The following is a 14,706-nucleotide window of genomic DNA, read 5'->3' as shown; positions in this document are numbered from 1 at the left end:
CATACGGACTGTCTGACATGCCTACTTGGATGCTGTCACTCATATAATCCTCCACCAATCTTTCAGTGGTGACAGAATCATATGCAGTGAGAGTAGACATGTCAGTAATCGTTGGCGGGTCCTTCAGTCCGGACCAGATGTCAGCTTTCACTCCTGACTGCCCTGCATCACCGCCAGCGGGTGAGCTAGGAAATCTTATCCTTTTCCTCGCAGCCCCAGTGGTGGGAGAAATTGAAGGAGGAGATGTTGACGGGTCACGTTCCGCTTGCGTTGACAATTTACTCACCAGCAGGTCTTTGCACCTCTGCCGACTTGTGTCTGCCGGAAATAGAGATACAACGTAGGCTTTAAACCTAGGCTTGAGCACGGTGGCCAAAATGTAGTGCTCTGATTTCAACAGATTGACCACCCTTGAATCCTGGCAAAGCGAATGAAGGGCTCCATCCACAAGTCCCACATACTTTGCGGAATCGCTCCGTCTTAGCCCCTCCTTCAATTTATCCAGCTGCTTCTGCAAAAGACTGATGAGGGGAATGACCTGACTCAAACTGGCAGTGTCTGAACTGAATTCATGTGTGGCAAGTTCGAATGGTTGGAAAACCTTGAACAAGACTGAAATCATTCTCCACTGTGCTTGAGTCAGGTGCATTCCCCCTCCTTTGCCTATATCGTAGGCAGATGTATAGGCTCTGAATCATATAGAGCAGGCATTCCCAACCACGGTCCTCAAGGCACACTAACAGTGCAGGTTTTAGTGATATCCAGGCTTCAGCAAAGGTGACATAATCAGTAGCTCAGTTATTTTGATTTAACCATCTGTGCTGCAGCCTGGATATCACTAAAACCTGCACTGTTGGTGTGCCTTGAGGACCGTGGTTGGAATGCCTGATATAGAGGCTTGAATTCCACCTCGTTACCACCTCTTGCTTCAGCTGATGGCGGGGCATGTTCAGGAGTGTTTGCTGGTGCTCCAATCTTCGGCACGCGGTGGCTGAATGCCGAAAGTGGCCCGCAATTCTTTGGGCCACCGACAGCATCTCTTGCACGCTCCTGTCATTTTTTTAAAAATTCTGCACCACCAAATTCTTCAATGTATGTGCAAAACATGGGACGTGCTGGAATTTGCCCACATGTAATGCACGCACAATATTGGTGGCATTGTCCGATGCCACAAATCCCCAGGAGAGTCCAATTGGGGTAAGCCAATCTGTGATGATGTAACTCAGTTTCCGTAAGAGGCTGTCAGCTGTGTGCCTCTTATGGAAAGCGGTGAAACAAAGCGTAGCCTGCCTTGGAATGAGTTGGCGTTTGCGAGATGCTGCTACTGGTGCCGCCGCTGTTGTTGCTGCGGGAGGCAATACATCTACCCAGTGGGCTGTCACAGTCATATAGTCCTTCATCTGTCCTGCTCCACTTGTCCACATGTCCGTGGTTAAGTGGACATTGGGTACAACTGCATTTTTTAGGACCCTGGTAACTCTATTTCTGACGTCTGTGTACATTCTCGGTATCGCCTGCCTAGAGAAGTGGAACCTAAATGGTAATTGGTACCGGGGACATACTACCTCAAGAAATTCTCTAAGTCCCTGTGAACTAACGGTGGATACCGGACGCACGTCTAACACGAACACAGTTGTCAAGGTCTGAGTTATCCGCTTTGCAACAGGAGAATTGCTGTGATATTTCATCTTCCTCGCAAAGGACTGTTGGACAGTCAATTGCTGACTGGAAGTAGTACAAGTGGTCTTCCGACTTCCCCTCTGGGATGACGATCGACTCCCAGCAGCAACAACAGCAGCGCCAGCAGCAACAGCAGCAGTAGGCTTTCCACTCAAGGATCCATCAGAGGAATCCCAGTTAGTAGAGGAGTCATCAGTCTTGCCAGTGACATGGCCTGCAGGACTATTGGCGTTCCTGTCTAAGGAGGAAATTGACACTGAGGGAGTTGGTGGTGTGGTTTGCAGGACCTTGGGTACAAGAGGAAGGGATTTAGTTGTCAGTGGACTGCTTCCGCTGTCACCCAAAGTTTTTGAACTTGTCAATGACTTCTGATGAATGCGCTCCAGGTGACGTACAAGGGAGGATGTTCCTAGGTGGTTAACGTCCTTACCCCTACTTATTACAGCTTGACAAAGGCAACACATGGCTTGACACCAGTTGTCTGCATTTCTGTTGAAATAATTCCACACCGAAGAGGTGATTTTTTTTGGTATTTTGACCAGGCATGTCAATGGCCATATTCATCCCACGGACAACAGGTGTCTCCCCAGGTGCCTGACTTAAACAAACCACCTCTCCATCAGAATCCCCCTGGTCAATTTCCTCCTCAGGGCCAGCAACACCCATATCCTCATCCTGGTGTACTTCAACAGTGACATCTTCAATTTGAATATCAGGAACTGTACTGTGGGTGCTCCTTCCAGCACTTGCAGGGGGCGTGCAAATGGTGTAAGGCACCACCTCTTCCCGTCCAGTGTTGGAAAGGTCAGGCATCGCAACCAACACAATTGGACTCTCCTTGGGGATTTGTGATTTAGAAGAACGCACAGTTCTTTGCTGTGCTTTTGCCAGCTTAACTCTTTTCATTTTTCTAGCGGAAGGATGAGTGCTTCCATCCTCATGTGAAGCTGACCCACTAGTCATGAAGAACATAGGAGAGGGCCTTAGCCGTTCCTTGCCACTCCGTGATGTAAATGGCATATTAGCAAGTTTACCCTTCTCCTCAGATGATTTTAATTTAGATTTTTGGGTCATTTTACTGAACTTTTTGGATTTTACATGCTCTCTACTATGACATTGGGCATCGGCCTTGGCAGACGACGTTTATGGCATTTCATCGTCTCTGCCATGACTAGTGGCAGCAGCTTCAGCACTAGGTGGAAGTGGATCTTGATCTTTCCCTATTTTACCCTCCACATTTTTGTGGAATTATATGCCAGTAATATATCTGGAATTAGACAGCAGTAATGTCTGGGATTAGATACCACTAGATAGATACCAGATTCCACTGTGACTGGAATGATGATTACCTATGCACAGTGACAGGACATTACCACAGCACCCTACAGCAGCAAGATGCAGCACAAGACACTGGACTTTTAGTCACCACAATGCAGCACTGATAATAATGAGCACAGATACACTGTGCACTGTTCAGGATAATAGAACTGAGTGACACTGGGCAGCGAGAACAGCACTGGACTACTGTACTGTACTACCATATACTGGTCAGTGGTCAACAGAATGCAGCAATGATAATAATGAGCACAGATACACTGTGCACTCTTCAGGATAATAGAACTGAGTGACACTGGGCAGCGAGAACAGCACTGGACTACTGTACTGTAATCCCATATACTGGTCTCCACAATGCAGCACTGATAATGAGCACAGATATTGAGCTATATTGAGATATTTGCTGATATTGGGCTATGCGGGCAGAGAACGTAGCCACGTCCTCTCTCTATCTCGACAATGCACGAGTGAAAATGGCGGCAACGCGCGGCTCTTTATATGGAATCCGAATCTCGCGAGAATCCGATAGCAGGATGATGACGTTTTCCCCCATTCGGGTTTTGCATGTTAGGCGGGAAGAACCGAGGCTGCCTCGGACCCGTATAAACCACGTAAAGTTTGGGGGGGTTTGGATCTCGACGAACCGAACCCGCTCATCTCTAATATACACACACACACACACACACACACACACACACACACACACACACACACACACACACAGATATACATCTGCTTTTATATATATATATATGTATATATATTATTACATATAAACAGTATATATAGAAATTATAATATAAATTACATAAAGTATATATATATATCAGTCTCCACCCACGTGTTTGGCTCCACCCCACTCTGCAAACCCCCTCCTGCAAATCCTGCGTTGGCCCCTGTATCAAACACCTCCTGCTGCATTACCATACAGTATCTGTGCAGTGATGCACCCTCCAGCCAAATATGAATTAGGCCCTCTCTGCCATCAGTAAATAATCTGATAACAAGTCATCCAAAAACCGACTACTGACATAACTTTTGTCTGAAATATGCTGCAGATATGAACCTTTGTTGTGTACGTGTTGGAGGTTACTGTATGTGAAATCTAAATTATGTCGTTTGTATAGAGGTCAAAGAATAACAATAATGCTTTGTCTTTTCCAGCCTTCTCTCTGCGTAACACTCCAGTCTCTGCTCAGTGCCACTGCTGAGTGTTTCCATGCATCCAAACTCCCCAGCACAACCGAAAGTCTGCTGTGTGTAATACAGAATTACTTACAGGAGACGGAATCGTCCTGTTCTCATCTCCACACAGTGATTTACCTATCATTACACAAAAGATACAATCGCAGCCAGCGGCAACAAATATCCTCTCTCCCGGATTTACTTTTGGAGGACAATTTTGGGGTCACTCAATCTTATGTTTCTTTTGCCTTCAAGCATCCCATGTGGGTGAAATCTGAATAATCTTATTTGGCAGCCCACTGAGGTTTAACCTTAACTTAGAGTGTGTTGTCAGGGTAGGATACACTGGCTGAACAGATACACAAAGGAGATGCTGCAACATGCTGCAGCCTTTAACCCTTTCATCATCTGGCAATCTTAAAACATACTGCATTTTACAGAACTGTAATAGAAAACGGAAGCCAGATTAGCAGCCTATAATAATGCTAGTATTGTCCACATATGCGATGATCTAGCCCAATGTTGTGACATCGCCATCTGTGACCTCCATTATCACATGCCCATTATGCTCCTCAGAATGCAGTGTGATGAGCATTCTCCAGCTCATGCACCAAATACAAAAGTGCAAAGAGAGGAACTGAAAATCCCAGGGGGCTGATAATTACTCCCCTCTGAGACATACTCCATGGCATTCTGGAAGACCAGCTGTATTGCCACTGAGGGACCTATTGCTGCTGGGTTGGGGGTACTACTACAATGGAACATATGGGCAGTGGAGGGATGAAGGGTAATACTACAAAGGAGACCTATGGACACAGGAGTTGGGAGAAATGTACCTTGGGATCAATTCCCACTGTAGGAGCAAGGGTTAACGCCACTTAGGCATATATTGCTGGGGAAGGGGGGGGGGTAATGCAATGATACAATAGGGACATATGCATAGGCGTATCTTCAATGGGTGCACGGTTTGTAGTACACATGGGATCCTGAGTCAAGGGGGACCCACACTGCACATCCTACACTAATTGTATTATGTATCTCCTGGCCGACGCATGCGCAGATCTGCGGCACTAGTTTCGAAAATATGGCGCCAGCAACATGTTTCCAAAGACTGAGGGGGAGATATGCACATGCGCACAAAGCTCTGGCACAGTGCCAGAGTCTCTCACATTCTGCACATGCACTGATGCCAGGCCTTTTCTTGTGAGGGGAGGGGGAGCATGGATGTGTTTTGTTCATATGTTTGTAAATCCAGTCATAAGGATACAGAGACATGTGAGTTCACTGCTGTGCTGTTTATTCCATCACCAACTCCAGACACACTGCACACTGGACCACCCACTTCCCAGCATCCCCCTGGTCCCAGGGACCATCACTGAAGATTCAGGCTTACACATATTAGTAAGGGAGTATCTACAAATATTAAGCATTCTAATACACTAACATCACATCCTCTTTTCTTTAAAGATAAGCCCTGTACGCTTCAATGCAACAATTAACAACGTCATATTAAGAACATCATCTAACATGTTTCAATGAGTCTCTCAGGTCTGCGTATTTCCCTTTGGGGTCTTTCATACACAGTCTGTGTTTCATCGACCATGTTGGACCTTTCTAGAATCGTGGTTTGTTCACCATTATCAGGATCATCATACATGTCAGATGAAGGGTATTCTTCAGTCATGTTGTCTTCATTATGGTTAGGTTGAGATCTTAAATCCACCCGATTTCTTCTTACTTCCGTTCCATGCTCTGTACGTATAGTATAAGATCTTGGTGCTGCTTGTGCTTGCACAATACCTTTCTGCACCCAAATACCTTTCTCGTGATCTCTGAGACGGACTTGGTCACCCGATTTTAGATCAGATAAGCTTTTTGCTCGCCTGTCATGGAACAGTTTCTGTTTCGCCTGTTGACGTTCCTTACTCAGTCTGACCAATGCTGAGTTATGTGTATTAAGCAGTTCATCATGTATTGGGAGATTTGCTCTAATCCTCCTTCCCATCAGCATTTGTGCAGGAGAAAGTCCATTCTGTAAAGGTGTACTGCGTTAGATTAAAAGACTTTTATAGAAATCTTCTTTACCTTTTTGAGCTTTTTTCATGAGACTCTTTACAGTTTTTACTGAACTTTCCACCAACCCGTTTGAGCGTGGATAGTGGGGACTTGACGTAATATGGACAAATTTCCACTCATCAGCAAATTGTCTAAATTCAGCACTGGAAAACTGAGGACCATTGTCAGTGAACACTTCCATAGGAACACCATGCCTTGCAAAGATTGACTTCATGCAATTGATTACGGCTTTACTAGTAGTTGTATGTAGTGTCTTCACCTCAGGGTAGAGTAATAATCAGTCACGACAATGTACATTTTCCCATTACAATCAAACAAATCTGCGCCAACTTTCTGGTACGGTCTCTCTGCACTGCGTGAGGACTCAGTGGCTTGACTTGTTGTTTCGGTCTATACGTAAGACATAATTCACATGTAGCTGTAGTCTGTGCTATGTCTTGGTTCATTCTTGGCAAATACATAACTTCACGCGCTTTCCACTTACATTTTTCTTCTCCTAAGTGGCCTTCATGTATCTTGCACAGCATAGTTTTTCTTAGTCGTGCAGGTATGACAAACCTATTGGCTTTGTAAATAATACCATCGACAACTGTAAGGTCACTGCGGTACATCCAATAATCATGGATAGACAGCGGGCACGCATGTTTTTCTGCTGGCCAACCTTTCAGAATGATATCTTTCAACACTTTCATTGTGTCATCTGTCTCAGTTTCTTTCCTAATCTGTTCTTGTCTTGCAAGAGACACTGGTAGAGAAGCTACGATCAAATTAACATAGGCTTCTATCTCTTCATCCATCAGACTTTTGGAACCTTCACTTTTGTCCACAGCACGAGAAAGTGTATCAGCAATGTACATGTATTTGCCGGGACAGTACAGCAAGTGTACATCATATTTCTGTAGTCTGATAAGCATTCATTGAATTATCATGGGACAGTCATGTAATGATTTAGTCATGATAGCTACCAATGGCTTGTGGTTAGTTTCCACTGTAAATGTTTGACTATACACAAACTGATGAAATCGCTCACATGCATATGTGATCGCTAGAAGTTCTTTTTCTATCTGAGCATACCTTGTTTCAGCACTTGTCAGTGCTCTTGATGCATAGATTACTGGTTGCCATGTATCCTCAAGTTCTTGTAACAGCACTGAGCCTAGGCCAAATTGCGAAGCATCTGCTGAAATTCTTATTCTTTTCGCAGGATCAAAGAATTTTAGCACTGGTTGCTCTGTAATGATCTGTTTCAAGTTTTGCCAACTTTCTTCTTGTTCATGTGACCACATCCACTCGTTATCTTTGTCCAACAACCATCTAAGAGAGGCTGTTCATTCAGAGAGTTGAGAAATAAACTTTTCTAAGTAAGTAATCATTCCTAGGAATCTTCTGACGTCGTTTTTGTTGTTAGGACGTTCCATGTTCACTATGGCTGATATTTTCCTTGGGTCTGGTTTTACACCTTGATCCGAGACCACATCACTCATAAAGGTAAGTTTATTCACGCCAAATTCACATTTGTCCTTGTTTAGCTTTAGATTCACTTTCTTGACAAGTACCATTACTTGTCTCAATCTAGAATCATGTTCTTCCTTTGTAGATCCCCAGACAATAATGTCATCCATCATTGTTTCAACACCTGGAATATGTTCAAAAATCATGTGTATCTTTTTGTGATATACTTCTGGAGCAGACAATATTCCATATGGTAGTCGAAGAAATCTGTATCGACCTTCTGGTGTATTAAGTGTACAAAGCTTTCAGCTGGCCTCATCTAGCTTCATTTGCCAGAATCCTGAAGATGCGTCCAATTTACTGAACCATTTTGCTCCCGCAAATTGCGACATGATTTCATCTCTAGTTGGTAGTTTGAAATATTCTCGTTTAATAGCTTTGTTTAAATCTCTGGGGTCTAGACATATTCTGAGTTGTCCATTTTTCTTTTCAACAATTACTACGGAGCTTACCCATTTAGTAGGCTCATCAACTTTCTGTATCATACCCAAGGCTTCCATGCAATTTAACTCTTGTTTCAGTTTTTCTCTCAGCGCAAATGGCACTTTTCTACAGGGGTGTATCACTGAAGAAACTTGCGTGTCTATATTTATTTTATGCTATCCAGGCAAACAACCTAGACCTTCAAACAAGTCTCTGTATTCTGTAAACATCGATTTGCAGTCATCTTCTACTTGTGATGTCACCATAAAAACTTTCTTTAGCAAGCTTAGTTTCTCACAGGAACTTAATCCTAGAATCGGTTGCACATTTTTATCCACAATCAGTAGAGATGTTTTAAACTGTTGTCCCTTATATTTTAGTGTCACTAAGCATGTACCTTTCACAGGAATTTCCTCCCCAGTGTACCCTGTAACTTTCACTTTGGCTGGATGAATTTTAGGTTTTACTCTAAAAGTCTTATAGTCTTGAAACGATATTAAATTCACCTGCGCGCCAGTATCAAGCTTAAAGGGAATGACAATCTCATTCACAGTTAAAGGGACAATCCATTCTTTCTTATCTGCACTGCAAAGTTCAATGCAATCCACAAAGAATTCCTCTGTTTGTTTAACAGCATGCATATTGGTTGTTTCACTTTTCATTTTACAGCATTTGGCAAAGTAATTAAGTCTACCACATTTCATGCAGGTTCTACCATAAGCCGGGCACATTTTAGGATTGTGAGCATTTCCACATCTACTACACATTTCCTTATTAGACTGTGGCTTAGACTGCTTCAATCTTGAGAATGGAGGTTTGCTTGGCTCTGTTTTCTGCACTACATAGACAGCACCATCAGCGTCCTTGTATAACTTTTTGGCTTGAAATCTAGTTATTTCTGCAGATCTACACATAGTCACTGTCTTGTCTAGTGTTAGGTCTTGCTCTCTCAACAGTCTCTCTCTGAGTCCATTATCAGGTATTCCACAGACAATACGATTTCTAATCAGTGAATCCTTTAAATCACCAAACTCACAGGTTTTACTGAGTGATTGCAGCTCTGTAACATACTGATCAAATCCATCTACAGACTTCTGATCACATGTGAAAAACTTATATCTTTCATATGTCACATTTTTCCTTGACACAAAGTTATCTTCAAACTTTTGCATTATAGAAGATAGCACCATATTCTGCCCCTCAGCAAACTGAAAACTATTATAAATGTCCAGCATATCCTCTCCTATCACATGGAGGTAAATGGATGCCTTAGTATTGTCAGCCTCTGTATCAGCTCCACATGCAGCAAGATATATATTAAACCTTTGCTTAAATCTTTTCCAGTTTTCAGACAAGTTACCAGACATCAGCATGCCGGTTGGAGGAGCCAGTTTATCCATGGTTACTCACTGTTTGAAGAGAGGAGCACACAGCAGGCTTTGCAGACACTGATTATCACAGCCTTACAGACTTCTGCAAGATTCTTTCACACTCTGAGAGCACTAGCAGTCCAAGTTAAACTTCTTCTGACACCATGTTTTGTTCATATGTTTGTAAATCCAGTCATAAGGACACAGAGACATGTGAGGTCACTGCTGTGCTGTTTTATTCCATCACCAACTCCAGGCACACTGCACACTGGAGCACCCACTTCCCAGCATCCCCCTGGTCCCAGGGACCATCACTGAAGATTCAAGCTTACCAGTGGCGTAAGTTCGTCCCAGTCGCCCGGAGGCATGATAAATGTTGGTGCCACCCTACATATACACACACATACCATATGTAACTATCCGGCACTCAGGGTGAACAGTAGTAGCGTGCTCAGGTACCTTTCCCAATAGTAATATATATACACATACAAAGTGGACGCACTCCAAGTCAGTCATTACAATAAAACAGACACCAGCATACCTTTATAGTACACCTACAGTGCTCCCTCACCCGCCAGCGGGTCTTGATGGAGTTGCTTTGGCGCATCGGTGTGCCGATATATATAAAAAAACACACAAACACCTCATTCATTTAAAAACACACACACGCCTCTTTCACTTAAACACACACACGCCGCTTTCACTTAAACACACACATGCCTTTCACTTAAAAACACACACATGCCTCTCACTTACACATGGCTCCTTCACTCACACATACACACCTCCTTCACTTAAAAACACACACACACACACACACACACACCGCTTTCACTTAAACACACACATGCCTCTCACTTACACACACACATGCCTCTCACTTACACACACACGCCTCTCACACACACATTCAGAAACTGACACCCCTCCATATATTTGTAAGGTAGCGTGTATCCAGACCAGGTGTGTGCTCTGTACATAGTCCTGTAGAAATGCTGAAATGCCCCTTTAATCCTTGCCTCTCACACACATGCCTCTCACTCACTCACACACACGCACACACACACACACACACACACACACACACACACACACATGCCTCACACACACACACACATGCCTCTCACTTACACACACACACACACACACACACACACCTCTCACTTACACACACACACACACACACATGCCTCTTTTACTTGAACACACAACTTTCTTTAAACACACACACACACACACACACACACACCTCACTTAAAAACATGCACACACAAAACACAGTGCTTCCAATATTTATTAAAGCTTGAGGCAAGTGCTGCCAGTGCCTACCTTTGGCTATCATCAGCCTGACGGAGGAGCAGAGAGCTTCCCTCGGCTGGCTTGCTTAACTGAAAGGGCCCGGGAGGAGCCGCGCTCTGGAGCTCCCCCTAGCTGCAGCCAGTGCCAGCTCTCTGTATATACAGGAGGCAGCTTCCGTGTCACTGACACAGCTCCTCCGTCTGTAAGAATCATTAAAAAAATTTTTAGCAACCGCAGTGGCGGAACTATAGAATGGTGGGCCCAGGTGCAACAATATGCATTGGGCCCCCCTCCCATATTATAAATAGGTGAACTCATCACCCAGAAAATTGAGTTTTGTCTCACTGAGAAGGGTGTCGCCATACAATAGTACTCTAAAGTCACGTTGCGCCACACAGTAGAGATCCTTGTACACGGTACATCACACAGTAGAAGCCTTATACATGTTATGTCACACAGTAGAAGCCTTATACATGTTATGTCACACAGTAGAGATCCTTATACACGTTACGTCACACAGTAGAGATGCTTATACACGTTACGTCACACAGCAGAGAGCCTTATACATGTTACGCCACACAGTAGAGATCCTTATACACGTTATGTCACACAGTAGAGAGCATTATACACGTTATGTCACACAGTAGAGAGCATTATACACGTTATGTCACACAGTAGAGATCCTTATACATGTTACGTCACATAGCAGAGATCCTTATACACGTTATGTCACACAGTAGAGATCCTTATACACGTTATGTCACACAGTAGAGATCCTTATACACGTTATGTCACACAGTAGAGATCCTTATACACGTTACATCACACAGTAGAGATCCTTATACATGTTACGTCACACAGTAGAGATCCTTATACACGTTATGTCACACAGTAGAGATCCTTATACACGTTATGTCACACAGTAGAGATCCTTATACACTTTACGTCACACAGCAGAGATCCTTATACACGTTATGTCACACAGTAGAGATCCTTATACACGTTACGTCACACAGCAGAGATCCTTATACACGTTATGTCACACAGTAGAGATCCTTATACACGTTACGTCACACAGCAGAGAGCCTTATACATGTTACGCCACACAGTAGAGATCCTTATACACGTTACGTCACACAGTAGAGATCCTTATACACATTACGTCACACAGTTGAGAGCCTTATACACGTTACGCCACACAGTAGAGAGCCTTATACACGTTACGTCACACAGTAGAGAGCCTTATACACATTACGTCACACAGTAGAGATCCTTATACACGTAACGTCACACAGCAGAGAGCCTTATACATGTTACGCCACACAGTAGAGATCCTTATACACGTTACGTCACACAGTAGAGAGCCTTATACACGTTACGCCAGTGTCTACCTGATGTGCACACCAACATTAACTACGAGGAATGTGAGCTAGATAGAAACAGATGTAGCCAGCCTAATTTTTGCCGTGATGCGTTGGTATGGGCGTACGCATTGCGACAAGCTTTAGTGAACGCTGTGCTGCGCTAAGTTGCAGCCGACGTTCTCTCTATAGCGCATGCACATTTCATAGACATGGGAACACTAGTCGTGAGTGTGGCTACATCTGTAGATATGGATATACAGTATACTGTATATACACACATAGTAAACACACGCGCAGCAAAATACATATACACACACACATCCATAGCAAAAACGTAAAAACACACACACACTACTAAACACACATAGCAAAACACATATATACATACACAAACACACACCCATAGCAAAAAAATACAGTATACATACACCAATAGCAAAATACATACACACCCCCATAGCAAAACCACACACATACACCCATAGCAAAACACATACACCCATAGCAAAACACACACAGCTAAATACATACACACACAGCCAGCATTTGCATGTGTGTACAACATACTTTGCACCTCCTGGCTCCTGTAAGGCTCCTCACTGCGGCTGAGCCAATGTCTCCCAGTCCTCACTCTCCACACACACTGCTGCCGTGACTGTCCCTCCTCCCTCCCCCTTCTCCCAGCATTCAGCGGTGGCAGAGACCAGGAGTATGGAGTAAGAAGCAGCAGCGCGGTGCCGAGATGAAGGGTGATGAGCTCACCCTTTTCACTTGCTGGCGCTGTGCGCTCACGTCCGGCGGCTTCCTCCTGTGTTAAGGCCTGCAGCGCAGCGACGGCAGCGTGTAATGAGTCAGTGTGACTCATTACACTGCTGCCGGCTGTGGGCCCCGCAGTTTCCGCCGCTGAGCAGCGGCGATCAGGCAGCGGGAGACAGTGGAGGAAATGTGCCCCCTGCAGGCCAGGAGCCCGGCGGCAGCCGACTCCACTGCCTCCCACAGTTCCGCCCCTGAAGCTTACACATATTAGTAAGGGAGTGTCTACAAATATTAAGCATTCTAATACACTAACATCACAGGATGTATACACACAGGCCCCATCCCATCTTAATATGTCTCTGGATATATGGACAACAGTAAGGTGATGTGAATGCTATGGAGACAGGTTTTTTTCCTGTTTTGTGTGTATACGTGGCAGACAATACTGACAACATAAGGTCATAACATCTCATGTGAGGGCACACAGTTAGCAATTGGGCAAAACCATGTGCACTGCAGGTGTGGCATTTGCAGAGAGAGTTAGATTTGGCTGAGTTATTTTGTTTCTGTGCATGTTAAATACTGGCTGCTTTATTTTTACACTGCAATTTAGAGTTCAGTTTAAACTAGTGATGTGCACCGGAAATTTTTTTGGTTTCGTGTTTTGGTGTTGGATTCGGTTCCGCGGCCGTGTTTTGGATTCGGACGCGTTTTGGCAAAACTTCCCTGAAATTTTTTTGTCGGATTCGGGTGTGTTTTGGATTTGGGTGTTTTTTTTCAAAAAACCCTCAAAAACAATTTAAATTATAGAATTTGGGGGTAATTTTGATCCTATAGTATTATTAACCTCATTAACCATAATTTCCACTCATTTCCAGTCTATTCTGAACACCTCACACCTCACTATATTATTTTTAGTCCTAAAATTTGCACCGAGGTCGCTGGATGACTAAGCTAAGCGACCCAAGTGGCCGACACAAACACCTGGCCCATCTAGGAGTGGCACTGCAGTGGCAGACAGGATGGCACTTATAAAAATTGGCCCCAAACATCACATGATGCAAAGAAAAATAATAAAAAAAGAGGTGCAAGATGGAATTGTCCTTGCACCCTCCCACCCACCCTTATGTTGTAAACAGGACATGCACACTTTAACAAACCCATCATTTCAGCCACAGGGTCTGCCACACAACTGTGGCTGAAATGACTGGTTGGTTTGGGCCCCCACCAAAAAAAGAAGCAATCAATCTCTCCTTGCTCAAACTGGCTCTACAGAGGCAAAATGTCCACCTCATCATCATCATCCTCCGATTCCTCACCCCTTTCACTGTGTACAGGGCCGGTTCCGGGGCTTCTTGCGCCCCGGGCGGCATTAGGGGGCGTGGCTTCATACAGGGGGCATGGTCAGTTACGCCCCCTGTACTGTAGTAGGATGTGCGTGCACGATGACATCATCGCACACCGCATAGCAAAGGTCCTCTCCACGAAGGAAAACTAGACGCTAAGCGCCTAGTTCCCTTCGTGGAGAGGACCTTTGCTGTGCGGTGCGCGATGACGTCAACACGCACCGCACATCATTACAGTAAAGGTCCTCTCCACGAAGGGAAACTAGACGCGTAGCGTCTAGTTTCCCTTCACAACGGGCAGCCGACGAAGGGAAACTAGACGCGTAGCATCTAGTTTCCCTTCACAGCAGGCAGCGGCAC

This window comes from Pseudophryne corroboree, chromosome 12 (assembly GCF_028390025.1).
Source record: "Pseudophryne corroboree isolate aPseCor3 chromosome 12, aPseCor3.hap2, whole genome shotgun sequence".
In the NCBI taxonomy this organism is placed as follows: domain Eukaryota; kingdom Metazoa; phylum Chordata; class Amphibia; order Anura; family Myobatrachidae; genus Pseudophryne; species Pseudophryne corroboree.
This window is presented reverse-complemented; position numbering follows the sequence as displayed.